Raw genomic sequence first — 19,046 nt, 5'->3', positions numbered from 1 at the left:
TCCCCGCTATGATCTTGCTGAGGGGAAGGCACCTCTCTTAGAACAGGGGATCCCACCGGCGGTGGTATTGAGGTATCCGGTTCCAGACTCTCAGGTACAGGCTGAAGATGTCTTCGGTTACGGCGTGTAACCGTCCCTCCCTCTGTAAGGACTGTGTAAGACCTTGGTTCTGGAGAGCGGCCCACTACCGTAGCAGGCGTCTTCCATTTCTTCTCATCATCCAGTTTAATTCTGACACTTTGGCCCGCTTTCAGTTCCTGTAAAGGCCTGACAGAATGTCTCCTGTCGTAGAAGAAACGATAACCCTTTTTGGCCTCTTCATCCCTCCTAAGGACTTCGTCCCGAGGAACAGGGCCAGGCGGCTTGAAGACACCCACTGAGGGTAAAGTGGTGCGAATCTGGCGTCCTAGCATCAGCTGTGCCGGGCTAAACCCGGTGGCTTGAATGGGCGTCGCCCTGTATGACAAGAGGGCTAGGTACGGTTCAGATTGCTTTAGAATGAATTTTGTTGTTTGAACTGCCCTTTCAGCCATTCCGTTGGCCTGCGGATAATGTGGACTTGACGTGGAATGTACAAAATCATATTCCCTGCTGAAAGCACTGAACTCTGTAGAAGCGAACTGCATGCCATTATCACTCACCAGCTCCATTGGAATGCCCCAGCGGGCGAACAAGCTCTTCAAGCGAATGATAACGGCCTGACTTGTGATATCATTCAGGGGTGCTATTTCCAAATACCTGGAATAGTAGTCGATAACAACAAGAAACTTTTTCCCGTGCAGTTCGCACAAATCAGCAGCTATTTTCTGCCACGGCCCCGCAGGCAGCGGAGTAGACATTAAGGGCTCCCTTCTCTGAGTAGGCCGGCGTTCCCGGCAAAAGGCACATTTAGACACGTGATTTGCAATGTCGGAGCTGATCCCAGGCCACCACACAGCTGTAGCTGCTCTTTCTCTGCACTTTGTAATGCCTAAGTGGCCATCGTGAATCCTGTTTAACATCTCCTTCCTCATGCTGACAGGAATTACAATACGGTCTTGGAACAGCACCAACCCCTCCAGCTCTGTGAGCTGCGACCTCTCTGGCTGGTAAGCATTTAAAGACATCCAGGCTGCCCGGCTCTCGGGCCAGCCATCTCTTATGTACCTTATAACTTCTTGCAGATCTGTGTCCAAATATGTCTCTTTCTTTATCTCTTCCAGTTTCCTTGAAGAAATGGACTTAGAGGCCAGAACTGAATCAACATACACTTTTACATCCGATTCTGTGGAGGATTCTTCAGCAGCAGCCAGCGGGAGCCTGGACAGTGTATCTGCCACAACCAGCTGCTTCCCCGGCACATGCACTGCCTGAACATTGAACCTGAGTAGTCTCATTAAAAGTCTCTGGCATCTCAAGGGTGTTTTGTCGATGTCATAAGAATTGATAAGAGGGACTAGCGGTTTGTGGTCAGTTTCCAGACTAAATTTCTCCAAACCCACTAGATAACGCTGAAAGCGTTCACAGGCCCAAACTGCAGCCAGGCACTCTTTCTCAATTTGAGCGTATTTTGCCTCCGCAGCCGTCAGTGTGCGGGAACAGTAGGCGATGGGCTGTAGTTTGTTGTCATTCAGCTGCAGGAGTGCAGCCCCCAACCCATAACTGCTTGCATCAGCACTAACCACAGTCTTTTTTGAAGGGTCGTAGAACCCCAGCACTGGGGCAGACCCCAGCAGGGACTTAGCATGCAGGAACGCTTTTTCTTGTGAGGGTCCCCAGACCCAGGCAACATCTTTCTTAAGCAACTCTGTGATAGGGTGCAAAACTGTAGATAAATCTGGAAGAAACTTGCCCACGTAATTTACAAGGCCCAATATCTGTCTCAGCTCATGTACATCCGAAGGGCTTTTCATCTGTTCGATAGCCCGAATTTTCTCGGGGTCCGGCTTGATGCCATCCCCGTTGATGATATGCCCAAAGTAGCATAATTCAGTTTTCCTAAAATGACATTTTTCTTTATTCAGCTTCAGCCCAGACTCTTTGATAGCCTGCAGCACACAACTCAAACGCTGATCATGCTCTTCCACTGTAGACCCATACACTAGAATGTCGTCCATGACGACTGCTGTGCCCACGTGGCCACTCAGGAGAGAACTCATTTCCCTCTGAAAGATCTCAGGAGCGGAGGATATCCCAAAGGGAAGTCTGCAGAAGCAGAACCGACCTACCGGAGTGATGAAGGTAGTCAGTTTGCGGCACTTTGGATCCAGGGGGATCTGCCAAAAGCCGCTAGAAGCGTCTAATGTGGAAAAGAACTTCGCCCCAGCCAACTTCGGGGCTATATCTTCCAATGTCGGCAGCACAAATCTCTCCCTCTTCACTGCCTCATTCAACCTTTTCAGGTCCACACAGATGCGCACCTTTCCGTTTTTCTTTGCAACAGGAACAATGGGTGCACACCAATCAGTTGCTTCAACAACCTCTTCAATAACCCCCATAGACTTCATGCGCATGAGCTCTTTCTCCACTTGAGGCATGAGCGGGAACGGAATTCTACGAGGAGTAGAAATACTGTACGGGACTGCGTCACTTTTAAGTGCTATACGGACAGGTTTGCAGCTCAGTAGGCCCAACTCGCCAAACATATCTTCAGAGATCTCATTCACTCTGGCCACGAGGCCCAAGTCACAGGCTGCTTTTCTGCTCAATAAACTGTTAACACACTGACCTCGGATCACATGCACCCACATGGTGAACTTTTTTTGTTTGTACTCACAGCTGGCAAGAAATTTCCCCACACAATCAATGCGGCCACCAGGACTATGAACATTTGTAGTAACCTTCGCCAGCTGGGGCTGTCTAGGCAGTTTCATAAATTCAGCAAAAGACATTACAGTGATATCAGCTCCTGTGTCAATCTTAAAATCAACTTTGGCTCCCATTACAGTAAAAGTAACTTTCCAATCTTCCTCTGAGCTTGTCCGTTCCACAACAGACCCCACAAAAGACACTTCCTGACCCTCCTGGTCACTGTCCACCTGCATCTCCTTAATGTATTCAGTTTTACACACCACTTCAAAATGGCCTATTCTGTTACATTTTCTGCATCTTTTATCTCTGGCCGGGCATATAGCACTCTGATCATGAGCCCGGTAGCACCGTGTGCATCGGCCATGTTGCGCCCATCCACTTCTAGGCCTTTCCAATACTTTTGATCTACCGCTCACACTGTGCCTTTCACTAGTAATTTTTCTAGACTGTTGCACTTCATCCACAATACTCTCAGACCTCAGATCAGCACTTTGCTTTTTCACCAGTTCACTCTGGCGGGCCATCCTAATAGCCCCTTCTAACGTTAAATCAGGTTCTAACTGCAGCTTCAGGGAGACTTCAGCATCTGCAATTCCAATAACTATTCTGTCTCTGATTTGCTCTTCTTTAGCAACACCAAACTCACAGAATTCAGCTAATTCATACAGGCTGCGCACAAATGACTCCACAGATTCTCCCACACGCTGATTACGTTTGTGAAAACAAGCTCTCTCATGAATCACATTTCTTTTGGGCACAAAGTGGGCACTGAGTTTATCCATAACTATATCAAAGTTAACTTCTTCCCCTTCTTGAAAAGTAAAAGCATTGAACACTGGCTCTACATCTTTCCCCATGGAGTATAAAAGAGAATTAACTTGTACTTCACCACTCTCCTTGTTCAGTTTGGATGCAATCCTGAAGCGCTGAAACCGCTGACGCCATGTGGGCCAAGCTGCAGGCTGAGAAAAGTCAAAAGGCTCAGGTGGGGTAAACTTTGACATTGCAATCGATCAGGAACAGAAGCGCAGTCCAGAACTTCTGACACCATGTCATGAGATGCAGGACATATGCAGGACACAGCAATGATGGTACAACTCTATTTTATTACAGAGCATAACAATACACATCCAGACAGGTTGATTGTACTAAACTAACTGCGACACAGACACCGGACCTAAGCCCCGCCCACATGCTAGTGACATCACATCCTGCTATCATCACACAAGGTAATCACAGAGGTAAAAAGTATATTAATATAACTGTGTTGATTGTGCAAAACTGAGGAATGGGTAATAAAGGGATTATTTATCTTTTAAAACAATACAAATTCTGGAGTAGTTTGTCCCTTTAAGTACACAAAAAACAGTGTACATGTGAAGCATACTTAAGTACACTGCATGTGCTCAGAGCTGGTATTGCATGGGAACTAACTCAGCATGTGTCATGTACACCACCACTGGCTCTCTTTGCAGATACACTTTTTAAAATTAGAGTTTTTATGCTCCTATTAGGAAAGGTAAATTTAAACAGTGATATATTTTTTTAGAGCATTTTTGCTAATGCATGTGTATTGGAAAAATGATTCTATTCAAAATAGAAATGCAATGATGCACATTTTGCTGGAATGTCCCTTTAAGATGGCTAACTTGTATTTTAAATTCTGACTCTAAAGCTAAATAATACATAGTTTTATAGCGAGGCATTGTATTATTGTTGTGTTCTGGAATAAATTAAAGTTCATTTGTCATCCATACTATTAGCTACAGTTTACATTAGACTGTATTTAGCATATAATATTGTGTGCAGTGTGGTCTTACCACCACAGAGGGCGCTGCGGCATTTGACTGCACTCACTGTCTCACTACCATGAACTTTCTGTGTGTGCTGCAGACAAGCCATGTGCAACTGCAATCAGGTAAGATCAACCATTAGATTATATATATATAAAGAGTTATCTCACTAGCTGCACACACACATGTTGTGTATGATTTGTTTAGCAGCATTAGTAAGCCACCTGCTACTGTATTACACAGAACATACAAACACAACTATCTCACTAACTGCACACATGTGTAACATATAATTATACACTAATGATTTGTTTAGCAGCATTAGTAAGCCACCTGCTACTGTATTACACAGAACATACAAACACAACTATCTCACTAGCTCTGCACACATGTGTAACATATAATTATACTCTAATGATTTGTTTAGCAGCATTAGTAAGCCACCTGCTACTGTATTACACAGAACATACAAACACAACTATCTCACTAGCTCTGCACACATGTGTAACATATAATTATACACTAATGATTTGTTTAGCAGCATTAGTAAGCCACCTGCTACTGTATTACACAGAACATACAAACACAACTATCTCACTAGCTCTGCACACATGTGTAACATATAATTATACACTAATGATTTGTTTAGCAGCATTAGTAAGCCACCTGCTACTGTATTACACAGAACATACAAACACAACTATCTCACTAGCTCTGCACACATGTGTAACATATAATTATACACTAATGATTTGTTTAGCAGCATTAGTAAGCCACCTGCTACTGTATTACACAGAACATACAAACACAACTATCTCACTAGCTCTGCACACATGTGTAACATATAATTATACACTAATGATTTGTTTAGCAGCATTAGTAAGCCACCTGCTACTGTATTACACAGAACATACAAACACAACTATCTCACTAGCTCTGCACACATGTGTAACATATAATTATACACTAATGATTTGTTTAGCAGCATTAGTAAGCCACCTGCTACTGTATTACACAGAACATACAAACACAACTATCTCACTAGCTCTGCACACAAGTGTAACATATAATTATACACTAATGATTTGTTTCGCAGCATTAGTAAGCCACCTGCTACTGTATTACACAGAACATACAAACACAACTATCTCACTAGCTCTGCACACATGTGTAACATATAATTATACACTAATGATTTGTTTAGCAGCATTAGTAAGCCACCTGCTACTGCATTACACAGAACATACAAACACAACTAGATTTAAATGTTAAAGGGATAATCCAAATACAATTGAAATGTGCATCTTTATTTTTCTGTTTGAAAATGAGCATTTTTGTAATAAGAAAACTTTTTTAGTAAAATCTATCACTGTTTTATTCTTTTATATGAGAGATGTTACTGTTAAGTGTATGAAATATACAGACATTAGCAAACAAACTGCATCTGCGTGTGACTTTCTGATATATAGTAGTACTAGAAGGGTGCAAGCTGTATTTTATGAATTGCTTTGATGCTGTTCAGAAGCCTGGCAGGGGTTAATATTTGGTATTGTTTTTGGTGTGGGTTACAGTATTTGTGCAGTTTAAAATAACTATGTCCTGCTATGTAGATGCTGAAGGGTTAATAATGTAACCCTTGCTTGTTTAATTTGGCCCTACATTAAAAAGTATTATTCATATGCAAGTGAGCTGTTAGGGTGTTTTATTTAACATGCATTACAAAATAAAGTAAATATTTTAAGGTAATTAGTGATTTTAATCTAATTTTCTTGCTGCAAATGTTTTAATTTACTTTTTGAAATGATTCTACTGTAATCAAAATCTTTAACGTAAATTAAAAGACTTGCAGCAAGAAACTGAGATTAAATCCCTATTCCCTAAAAAATAATCCTTGTTAACAGTCCCTTTAATATCAGTTGCCAATTATTTTGATCTAGGGCAGTGGTTTTCAAACCTGTCCCCAGGCCTCCCCAACAGGGCAGATTTTCTGGATTACCTTGGATGAGAGCAGGTAAATAACCATCAGCCAGATTACGAGTTTTGCGTTATGAGCGGCTCGCTACTAACTTGCAAGTTATTTCCACCGCTCACCTTTAAAGGGACACTAAACCCACAAAAAAAGTTATATGCAATTGCAAAATGTATAAATTTTACATCATTTTGTAATGTACATTCTGTTTCAAATAACTACAGTTTAGTAGAAATCCTGTTAGTAAAATTAAACTATTTCCAAACCCACCGCCGGCTATGCTTTTGCATTGTCTAATCCCGACCGATAACCCAGGTTATACAAATGGCGACTTATTGCCGTGATGCGCATGCGCAGACCCGCTGTATCAATAGCAGAGCGGATGATGCGCATGCGCGATATGCTTAATCTACCTTAACGTTACTCTCAGCAAACTAGCAGACCCGCTGTATCGATAGCAGAGTGGATGACGGAGCTGTACAGAGCAGGTAAGAGCGGTGCGCTGCGAGAATCTCCCTACAAATAACGAGCATTAATACCCTATTTACATTAATTACAAACAAATAATTAATGAAACATTTATTTTGCTTACAATTTGGACGATCATGGGTCGCAGTACGCATGCGCGAGTTTAGGGATCACAGTACGCATGCACATGGTGACGAAATTGTCACTTAATTATATGCATGATAGCGCAATCCGGTTGGAAATGTATTCTTATCGTGCACAACCCATATTGGAGGGTGGGGATTGATGACATCAGCATCGAAAATTAAAGTTTAATTTTATTATGTCAGGAAACATCCTTGGAGTTTAAAAGTAGGTAATTTATAATATATAAATGTTTTATTATGAAATTTGTGGTCCAGGTATAAACAAAAAACAAAAGTTTTGGAATCCTTTAATAGCGCTGCTATTACAGGTTTGCAAAAACCCGGCCGTTAGCAGGCAATATGGCAGCGTTGAGCTCCATACTGCACACAAATACCAGCGCTGGTTTTACGTGCTTGTGCACGATTTCCCCAGAGACATCAATGGGGAGAGCCGGCTTAAAAAAAAAGCCTAACACTTGCAATAACTCCGTAACGCAGCCCCATTGATTCCTATGGGGAAAGAAAATTTATGTTTACTCCTAAAACCCTAACATAAACCCCGAGTCTAAACACCCCTAATCTTTTGCCCCCGACATCGCTGACACCTACATTACAATTTTTAACCCCTAATCTGCCGCCCCCAATGTTGCTGCCACCTACCTACACTTATTAACCCCTAATCTGCTGCCCCCAATGTCACCGCCACCTACATAAATTTAATAACCCCTAATCTGCCGCCCCCAATGTCGCCGCCACCTACATAAATGTATTAACCCCTAATCTGCCACCCCCAACGTCACCACCACTATACTAAAGTTATTAACCCCTAAACCTCTGGCCTCCCACATCACTAATACTAAATAAGTCTAACCCTAACACCCCTAACTTTCATATAATTAAAATAAATCTAAATAAAAATTACTATCATTAACTAAATAATACCTATTTAAAACTAAATACTTACCTATAAAATAAACCCTGAGCTTGCTGCAATATAACTAATAGTTACATTGTAGCTAGCTTAGGTTTTATTTTTATTTAACAGCTAATTTTGTATTTATTTTAACTAGGTAGACTAGTTAGTAAATAGTTATTAACTATTTATTAACTATCTAGTTAAAATAAATAAAAAAATAATTTACCTGTAAAATAAAACTTAACCTGCCTCACACTAACACCTAACATTACACTAAAATTAAATAAATTACATTAATTAAATACAATTAACTAAATTACAAAAAAATAAACACTAAATTACACAAAATAAAAAAATAAATGATCAAATATTTAAACTAATTACACCTAATCTAATAGCCCTATCAAAATAAAAAAGCCCCCCTCCCAAATAAAAAACCCCTAGCCTAAACTAAACTGCCAATAGCCCTTAAAATGGCCTTTTGCAGGACATTGCCCCAAATAAATCAGCTCTTTTGCCTGTAATAAAAAAATAAAATACAAACAACTTCTATGGAAGTCCCATTGAAAAATGACTTTTTGAAAGGTGTTGTAGTTACGTTGCGTGACGGCCAAAAAAGTGTGCGGTACAACTGTACTTACAAGACTCGTAATAGCAGCGATAGTGAAAAAGCAGCGTTATACTCATAACGCAAAACTCGCAATCTAGCCGAAAGTCTAATAAAAAATTATTTAAAAAAAATATTGCACAAAAAAAGTTTTAAGGGTTCAAAAGATATGAGATCTCGGGTGCTAGAAAAAAAAAAGGCAGGCAAATGGCTTTGACATTGAGACACATATATTGCTAAAGATGTTTTTGTATGTATGTATGTATATATATATATATATATATATATATATATATATATATATATATAAATATGTATACATATATATTATTGTATTTATATGTGTATATATGTATTTACAGTCATATATACACATAAAAACATTAAAGTGACAGGCCTCGAATTTCCTGCAAGGCTATTGGCTAAGAGATGGAAACGTCACCTCAGTCAAATTCCGTTCTGCCGTAGGTTGCCTTAGCAGCTCAGTGCGGCAAACGCTGCAAACAAAAAAAGGAGCTTTCAGCATGAAGTATTTTATACGTCATGAATGAAAGTCCCCTTTATTTGTTCCAATGGTAAATCCTAGCGTTTCACAAACGCTAGGATTTACCATCACTTTAATATATATGTACACACATATAGACATATATGCTTTAAAGGGGCATAACACACATTGAGATCACAATATAAAATGTTTAGTTATGCAACTTTGCAATATACTTTTTATTTTGCACCATTTACTATAATTTAAAGGGGCATGAAACCCAAGGTTTTTCTGTCTTTCATGATTCAGTATAGAGCATGAGATTTTAACCCTTCAGTGCTAAGCACTTTCCCACCTTGGTGCTAAGCTTTTTTTTTTTTTTTTTTTTTTTTTATATTTTTTAAAATATATATTTATTTTTTTCCTTTTTTTTTCAGATCCCCAAGACTTACACTGTTGGAAAGGTTAGACGATTACAATTTCAACAGTGGGTCTTGGGGTCTGTAGCTGCTTAGATGCCTGAGATACAGGCTTCTAAGCAGCATGCCCCCTGCTTCGATATTTAACATTGTTAATGTTAAATACAGTTGCACGGTGATGTCATTGCGTGTGACATCACCATGCATAACGTGAAGCCCGGTGATGCCTGTCACTATGCAGGCCCAATCGCCGGGGTAGGAGCGGGTGGGAGCCCCCAGATCTCCCTCAAGGTGAGAGAGTGCTAGCGACGGCTCTGAGCCGTTGTTAGCACCAGAGTGGGAAACCCTGTGACAGCTCAGAGCCGTTGTTAGCACTCAAGGGGTTAAACGATTTCTCTTTTTCATGACACGATGAGTCCACGGATCATCTTAATTACTAATAGGATATTCACCTCCTGGTCAGCAGGAGGCGGCAAAGAGCACCACAGCAAAGCTGTTAAAAAGCTCCTCCCTTCCCTCCCACTCCAGTCATTCTCTTTGCCTACGTTAGTGCTAGGAAGTGGTAAAGTGAGTTGTTAGATAAAATTCTTCAATCAAGAGTTTATTATTTTTAAAGTAGTGCAAGATTGTGCTGCTTTGTCCTAGAGTGTAGCCGTAGTCCATATCAGTCTCTTCAGTAGAGCAGTGGTGGCTTTAGAGCAATGGGAACTTGTGGGACATAATTCTCACTGCGCCTCCCATATAATTTACTCAGACTTTTATTTCTCCACAGGTTGATGTGAGGGATAGGACCTCTCAAGCCTGTGAGCTGCCTTGCTGTCAGGCAGATACAAGGTAAGTGCTGCTTTTTTATTCTGGGGCGCAGGAAACAAAGCATCTCAGAGATAAAGGTGTGAACATTTATTGGAAAAATTAACATATAAGGCTCATACAGGAAGGGGCGCTTTATGTTTGGGGACTACAGACTCTCCTAGACTGGAGAGGATTTTAGACAACCATATCTGCAGGCACTGGGGCTGGGAGTAAAGCTTTTTCATTTGCTCTGGTGGTTTGTGTCTCCCGACGGCTTTACTTAGCAAACAGGCTGATCAGGAGATGAGGTGCATATAGTAACGCCCACGATGGGCTTCGTTCAGTAGCGTGTCACTAGAAACGCATGGTTTCCAGTAAAGCAGGCGTTTCTAGCATTATCCGTTGGCACTATTCTTATTGCTGTGGTCCGGATCGTTCCTGCACCACAAGAAAAGGGACATTGACTCCTGTTTAGCAGTCAGGTAGGCACCTCAGCAGGGTTACTGAGGTGTAAAGGTGTCTGTAGTGTTCAAATTGTGATATTTTCATAATTGACATAGTTGGGTAAAAAAGTTACCTGTTTAAATTTAAAGACACAGTAACATATTTTCATTACAAAAATTTTAATTCATTTTTGAGGTTTTTTATTTATTAATTTACTCATTGTGAACAGTATGGACCAAGGAGACTTGCAAGATGTCACTTGCTCCTTGTGTTTTGATGCAAATGTGGAACCACCTATCCCTTTCTGTCCCTCATGTATTGAGAGGACTTTAAATTATAGGGAAAATATTTTTTCTGAGCAAAATTTTTCTAAAGCCGATACTGTCCAAGAGTCTTATGACGAGGTTCAAAATATGCCGCAGCTTTCTCCCCAAGCGTCCCGAATGTTACCTCCCTCACAAGCAGTGCCCTGCACTTCTGCTCTAGCTCCCGCTGGAGTTACCTTAAAAGACATAGCTTCTTTCATGATGCGTTGTCTGCTTTTCCAATGTGGCAGGGAAAGCGTAAAAAGGAAAATCAGACATTTAGTAAGCGAAGCTTCTGATGCAATTGTTGCAATATCGGAGGTGCCCTCCCAGAATACCGAAGAGGAGGATACCGCTGTAGCATCTGAAGGAGAAATTTCAGATTCAGAAAGTGTAATTCCTCTGGCTGATTCTGAGGTTGTATCTTTTAGGTTTAAGCTAGAACACCTCCGTCTGTTACTTAGGGAGGATTTAGTTACTTTGGACAACAGTGACTCCACGGTAGTGGTTGTTCCTAAGAAGTCTAGTAAGCTGAACAAATATTTCGAGGTTGCTTCCTCGACAGACGTGTTTCCGGTCCCTGACCGAGCTTATGAAATAATTGCTAAGGAATGGGAGAGACCGGGCATACCTTTTTCTCCCTCTCCTATTTTTAAGAAGATGTTTCCCATAGCCGACTCTAACAAAGAGGCTTGGCAAACAGTGCCTAAGGTGGAAGGAGCCATTTCTACCTTAGCTAAGAGAACTACTATTCCCATAGAGGATAGTTGTACCTTCAAAGATCCTATGGACAAAAAGTTAGAGGGTTTACTCACACTGTACACCAGGGCCTGCAATGACAACCAGCTGTGTGTATTGCTACCGTCACTAGTGCGGCAGTGTATTGGTTTGATGCACTGTCTGAGGCTCTCAGGACAGAAACTTCTTTGGATGAGATCCAGGATAGAATAAAGGCTCTTAAATGCCAAGCTCCCGAGATACGGGTCGAGGTCCAGGGACCCCCAGGCGGAGCTGATAGATGTTCTGGTGGTCCCTTGGACCTTCAGTCTAGCATACCTATTTCCTCCGTTTGCTCTTCTTCCTCGGGTCATTGCTCTAATCAAACAGGAGAGGGCATCGGTGATCCTCATAGCTCCAGCTTGGCCTCGCAGGATTTGGTATGCAGATCTGGTGGAGTAGGCATCTCTGCCACCTTGGAGACTTCTGTTGAGGAAGGACCTTCTAATTCAGGGGCCCTTACTTCACCCAAATCTAGTTTCTCTGAAGCTGACTGCTTGGAGATTGAACGCTAAATTTTATCCAAGCGGGGGTTTTCTGACTCGGTCATAGAGACCATGATTCAGACTCGTAAGCCTGTAACTAGAAAGATTTACCATAAGATTTGTCGTAAATATCTCTATTGGTGTGAATCCAAGGGCTACTCATGGTTGGTTTTTCCTTTCTATCCTTAACTTCGGTTGAATGACTGGAGTGGGAGGGAAAGGAGGAGCTATTTAACAGCTCTGCTGTGGTGCTCTTTGCCGCCTCCTGCTGACCAGGAGGTGAATATCCCATTAGTAATTAAGATGATCCGTGGACTCATTGTGTCAAAAAAGAAATACATTTATCAGGTAAGCATACATTTTCTTTACAATTTACTTCTATTATCTAATTTGTTTTGTTCTCTTGGTATTCTTTATAGAAAAGGATACCTAAGTATGTTCAGTAGCTGCTGATTGGTGGCTGCACATGTATACTTCACATTATTTGCTCACCCAATGAATTTAATAGCTCCCAGTAGTGCATTGCTGCTTCTTCAAAAAAGGATATCAAGAGAATTAAGCAAATTAAATAATAGATGTAAAGTGGAAAGTTGTTTAAAATTGTATGCTCTGTTTCAGGGTTCTTCAAACTTTTCCCCCCAAGACCCAGTGCCATGATACCACATACCTTTAGGACCCAATTTTTATACTTGGTCTTGAAATAATTTTGTAAGAAATAAATAACATGATAGCTGCAATTTTTGGCAAAGAAACTAAAATATGTGCATGCTTTATTCATGATTATAGTCAAATATGAAAGCGTTGTAAAACGTAATAACACACACACTCTCATACAACACACACCACACACTCTCATACAACACACATTTCCATGTAACACACATACCACACACTCTCATACAACACACATTTTCATGTAACACACATACCACACACTCTCATACAACACACACTTTCATATAACAAACATACCACATACACTATCATATAATACACACTCACCCCATACACTCTTACAACACACACATACACACACACTTTCATAACACACGCATACCACACACACTCATACAACACACATACCACACACTCTCTCATATAACACACACACTAATACAACACACACACACTCTCATACACAACACATGCACAGCACACACACAATCTCATACAATACACCACACACACTCCTACAACACACACACAAGTCGGGACCCAGAACACATGGTGTTGTGGCCCAGTAATGGGTCCCGACCCATGGTTTGAAGAATCCTGCTCTATTTTAATTATGAAAGAAAAATGATGGGTTTCATGTCCCTTTAAAGGGACAATCTATTCGAAATTAAACTTTCATGATTCAGATAGGGCATGCAATTTTAAACAACTTTCCAATTTACTTCTATTATCTAATTTGCTCAATTCTTTAGATAGCCTTTGTTGAAGAAATAGCAATGCACATGTGTGAGCTAATCACACAAGGCCTCTATGTGCAGCAACCAATCAGCAGCTACTGAGCATATCTAGATATGCTTTTCAGCAAGTGATATCAAGAAAATGAAGCAAATTAGGTAAAATAAGTAAATTTGAAAGTGGTTTAAAATGACATGCTCTTTCTAAATAACGAAAGAAAAAAAATGAGTTTCATGTCCCTTTAACTCTGAATAATATGTGCTTTTACTATGCTGAAAATTGGTAATGCAGGCTTCAGACCTCAAATGATTAACAATAGTCTGTATATCTTTCTAATTGGCTTTAGCATGGACTTTGTGCTAACAAAACAAGGAAAGGCATACTGACAGTATGATGTGACTTTGTGATAACATACATAAAACGAGGAAAAGCCTACTGACAGTAGGATGTGACTAGAGTGACTGTCACATGAAGTACATCAGGATTAGCTCCTCCAAATAAGGAAAATGGTGGTGAAATTTGGCCACTGGAAAACTTTTGCATAGACCATTACATTACAGGCAAAGCGGGCAAAATAATGAAAGTATACTGCAAAGTTGTTTTATTATTTATAATTAAATAATTCATGTTATAATCACAAAGTGTATTATGCCCATGTAACGGGACAGACTATTGCTGAACAGACTTTATCTAATAATTTTGCATATCTACCTTTATACTCATTTATTTGATGTTGTTTTCTATTACAGAAACATGTCAAAGGGTCTATAAAGACATTACTGACCATGAAATGAGAAGATGCATAGGGGATTGCCAATCCCACACAAGAATTGTTTGTGGTCACAGGTAAGCAGTTATGTTTTTTCTTGTTTAAATCACCCCACTGAGTCATTTCTTTTATAATTGTTTTTTGTTTTTTTTATACAACATGCTTATATGGATGTGATACAGCAGGGGAGTGTTTGTTTCTGTCTATACAACATGCTTATATGGATGTGATACAGCAGGGGAGTGTTTGTTTCTGTTTATACAACATGCTTATATGGAAGTGATACAGCAGGGGAGTGTTTGTTTCTGTTTATACAACATGCTTATATGGAAGTGATACAGCAGGGGAGTGTTTTATTTCTGTTTATACAACATGCTTATATGGATGTGATACAGCAGGGGAGTGTTTTATTTCTGTTTATACAACATGCTTATATGGATGTGATACAGCAGGGGAGTGTTTTATTTCTGTTTATACAACATGCTTATATGGATGTGATACAGCAGGGGAGTGTTTTATTTCTGTTTATACAACATGCTTATATGGAAGTGATACAGCAGGGGAGTGTTTTATTTCTGTTTATACAACATGCTTATATGGATGTGATACAGCAGGGGAGTGTTTGTTTCTGTTTATACAACATGCTTATATGGAAGTGATACAGCAGGGGAGTGTTTTATTTCTGTTTATACAACATGCTTATATGGATGTGATACAGCAGGGGAGTGTTTTATTTCTGTTTATACAACATGCTTATATGGATGTGATACAGCAGGGGAGTGTTTTATTTCTGTTTATACAACATGCTTATATGGATGTGATACAGCAGGGGAGTGTTTTATTTCTGTTTATACAACATGCTTATATGGATGTGATACAGCAGGGGAGTGTTTTACTCACTTCCCTGATCCTCCCATGGTCATAAATAGAGCAGCCATGTTGGAGTTTTCTCTGTGCTTGGATTGAGCTGACCCTTTGAAAGGAATGTTCCATTTTGATAGTGGTGCTTCTTTGTGACAGGATTTTTATTGCACTATCAACTAATATCAATTAAAATGTTAATGAATTATAAATCTTGTCTAAAAAGAAACATTCTTCAAACAAAGGAATGCTCCTATCACAGGAACATTAAATGAAACTCCCTTTACAATTTTCAGTGCTTCAGCAACATGCAACTTAAGATAAAACAATATATATTTCTTTAAAAGAGCATATTAGTAAAAAAATGCATGCTTTAATTTGTTTTAATTCATTTTAAGACCATCAACCCTGCACTAACCCACAAAGGGATTAAACACACAGTAGAAGTACCGCTTGGAACCACAGAGCACTGCTGATCCTGAGCGGAAGTGCTGCTGATCCAATCATGAGTGCTAGTCATTCAACTAGTATTTCTGATTAGATAAGCAGCAGTTGGCAGTTTTTGCTCTGGACCAGCAGTGCTCTGCAGGTACCAATCAGTACTTCCATTGTGTGTTTAAAGCCTTTGTGTGGGTTAATCTCACAGTAGTGCAGGGTCAATAGTCTTAAATTTACATTAAAGGATGTCATTTTTTTTTTTTACTATTAAGGCCCTTTTAAAGGGACAATAAACACCTTCAGATAGTAATATAAAATGATAAACTGTGTGTGTATATACACACTTTCATTATTTATTTTGTCCCCATTTTCCTGTAATTCTATTCTGAAGTTGTGAGCTTTTCAGTTCCTGTTAGAAATGGAAGTGCAGAACACTGTTATATTCCACACAGCCATTGGCTGCACACTCTAGTGATAAATTTATAACTGTCCCTAATTGGCCACAGCAGATAATGTAACCTAAGTAAGATCCCATTGTTTTATAGACACTAAAACTTTACACTTAGTTTGTTAATGTTTAAACACCAAATATAACTTTAAAAAATACATCTATATGTTATTCACAGACTAACCTTTTCTTTCAATGCTTCATTCTATCTAGCATTTATTTAGGGCTAGATTATAAGTGGAGCGCTAATTTATTGCGCGCCCGCAAGTAGACAAATGTGCCCTTTTGCAGGCACGCAATAAATAACCAGCCATTAGAAGTGTCTGGTTATTGCTACTATATGCTTGTGGTAGCAACTAGCGCTTATAAAATTTACCAGAGATCAGATCTCTGGTCAATTTTATAAATATGCCCCAAATGCCCCCAAAATACAGTGTAGTGTATTTTATAAAAAAAATACAAATTGTATTATTTTTATGTTTTAATAAAATATTTGCACTAGGTAGTATTTTGGGGGTAAAGTTGGTCGGAGTTGGGTGTTATATTTGCTGCATCGCTGAGCTACTTACCCCCTTCACTGCACTTAGATTCTGAGCTTGCGTAATTTTACACTTGAGTTGTAATACCAGCTAATATTAGCGGGCGCTGGTATTACTCAATGGAGCACTAATATTGCTTGCACGCAAGCAATATTTAGCACTTCACTTGTAATCTGGCTCTTAGTGTTTAATGTCCCTTTAAATAAGCAAGCAGTGCAGCGCCTCACACAGCATGGGAGTATCACAGAAGTAAATAGAATACTGTCTTACTAAATGCTACTCTGCTATATCATTTTCCTTTGGGAAGGGAAGTGGGGATATGAAGATTTAGAATATGACACATCTAGATAGCATATTACTTAATATTTTGTAAAAGGAAAAAAACACAATTGAAAAGGAAATAAACTGCACATTGTGACTTTCCCTCTTTTATCTCCAAAAGTCTAGGAACACAACCAAAAATTTAAATTACAACATAGGGTATCAAATAGTGCACATTGATTTCTAGAGAAGTAAAATATAAATATCTTAAGGAAAAAAAGTCTCAATATAGTAACCCTTTAACGACTGAGATCTACCATGTATGTTGCCGCTCATTAAGGGTTATATTTTTTTAAATAGCATGTGTCCCGCCACAAGTGGCGGTACTGCGCTATTATACCCTCCCTTCTTGTCATCGTAAATAGTGTGGCCTCAACACTGGCGGCGAGACCGCGCATTTAATAGCACTTCCCTATTCAAAGCCGAGTGATGTACAGGGTACGTTGCTAGTCTTTAAGGGGTTAAAGTATAGGTTCTAAGCATCCCATTGGCAGGTAGTGATCTGTTTGATTAGGAAGGAACGTGGCCAAATATGTTAATATCTAGATGGAAATTGCATTGACATGAGAATTTATGGAAGTTAAAAATACAATTCTTTTTTAGTATTCATCCCAACCTTGAAGTTGAAATAAAGGCATGTTATTTTTTTTGTCAGATTTACTTTTTTAGTTCTACAAATGAAAGTTCTGCTGTAGACTAAGCAATTAGCACAGAATGCCCATGTTTATGTAATATTTGTTTTTATTTTTACAGGCCGGTGCCAAATTCAAGATCATAGAACAGATACAGATGGACATCATATTATATTTTTGTTGTTCTGTCAACATTATTGTGCATCTGCATTATACTTGTACCCTAGGCCTATACTATAAGTTATTCTCTGGTTTATTACAATGTCATATTTAAAATGTTTTAATACCTGGAAAATTTGAAGCCTAATAAAACTTTAAATTATTTTTGTAAGAGTTAATGCTGTTGTTTTTACGGAGTCATTTCTAAAGGATTTTTTGGTGAATATTTTTATCTTCATACAGTATTGAGGTTAACAGATCATATTTACCAGACAGGCAAATGCTAATTTTATTAAAATCAGTAAAATAGGGGGGCGGAGCAAGCCAAGCTACTGAGCGGTCGCATGCTAAGAGAGCTCTGCTCAAACACTATCTTTTATTTATAACCAGACTGCTCAGAATATCTTAAAACTTTACCAGTTTATATCTATGGACCTACAGAACTATATGAAGGAGATCAGGGAGAAAGAGCGGACCTGAACTAACAAACCCGACTGTTTCTTTACCATCTGCAGCTCGCACAAGTTTTATATGAGGAGCGGCCATCTTACAGAACTTGTGGAGCACATGGTTGAAGCTATCTGTTGTATACTGATTCTCTATTATATGCCCCAAATCTGTAACAGCCAATGTTACCTCCTTGCAGCTCTTTGGGGCCGTTAAAACCAATTCTGGAGAAGTCTAACTGTCGTAACCCTACCATGATGTACATCACAGATCAGTGGGAATGTAGCGCGGTGCTCTCATTAGACCGGCACTATCGAGTTCTCAGGCAGTTCTTTCAGATGTCTATAACTACTCTACAAGCAGAATGGTATGGACCGGAGGGGAGTCCCCCTATGCCACCTAACATCTGCAAGGACCTTGCTACCCACATCCCTATCACGCGAGAAGTACAGTGTGATTCAGGAGATAACTTTACTCAGAGACCCGATGGGACTGACATAAGCTCGCAGAACACCACTTATCCCGACGAGGACTCATCTCCGGCTCTGGCAGCTGACATACGAGTTCCGACTGTTTGGGCCACCGCTGGCAAGAAATCACCTGCTCAACCGGTCTGCGTGATCGCCGCTTCATGTCATAGAGTAGGAA

The 19,046-nt window shown here is 39.7% G+C and overlaps 1 long non-coding RNA gene across 1 annotated transcript; it reads left to right on the top strand.

Moving 5' to 3' along the window:
• The first annotated feature begins 4,647 nt into the window (after positions 1-4,647).
• On the top strand, positions 4,648-18,130 carry LOC128655726 (uncharacterized). Its single transcript, XR_008401892.1, has 3 exons — positions 4,648-4,708; positions 14,534-14,630; positions 17,914-18,130. It is a non-coding gene; the product is annotated as an uncharacterized LOC128655726 (long non-coding RNA).
• The last annotated feature ends 916 nt before the right edge of the window (positions 18,131-19,046 follow it).

This window comes from Bombina bombina, chromosome 4 (genome assembly GCF_027579735.1).
Source record: "Bombina bombina isolate aBomBom1 chromosome 4, aBomBom1.pri, whole genome shotgun sequence".
Classification (NCBI taxonomy): domain Eukaryota; kingdom Metazoa; phylum Chordata; class Amphibia; order Anura; family Bombinatoridae; genus Bombina; species Bombina bombina.
This window is presented reverse-complemented; position numbering and strand designations above follow the sequence as displayed.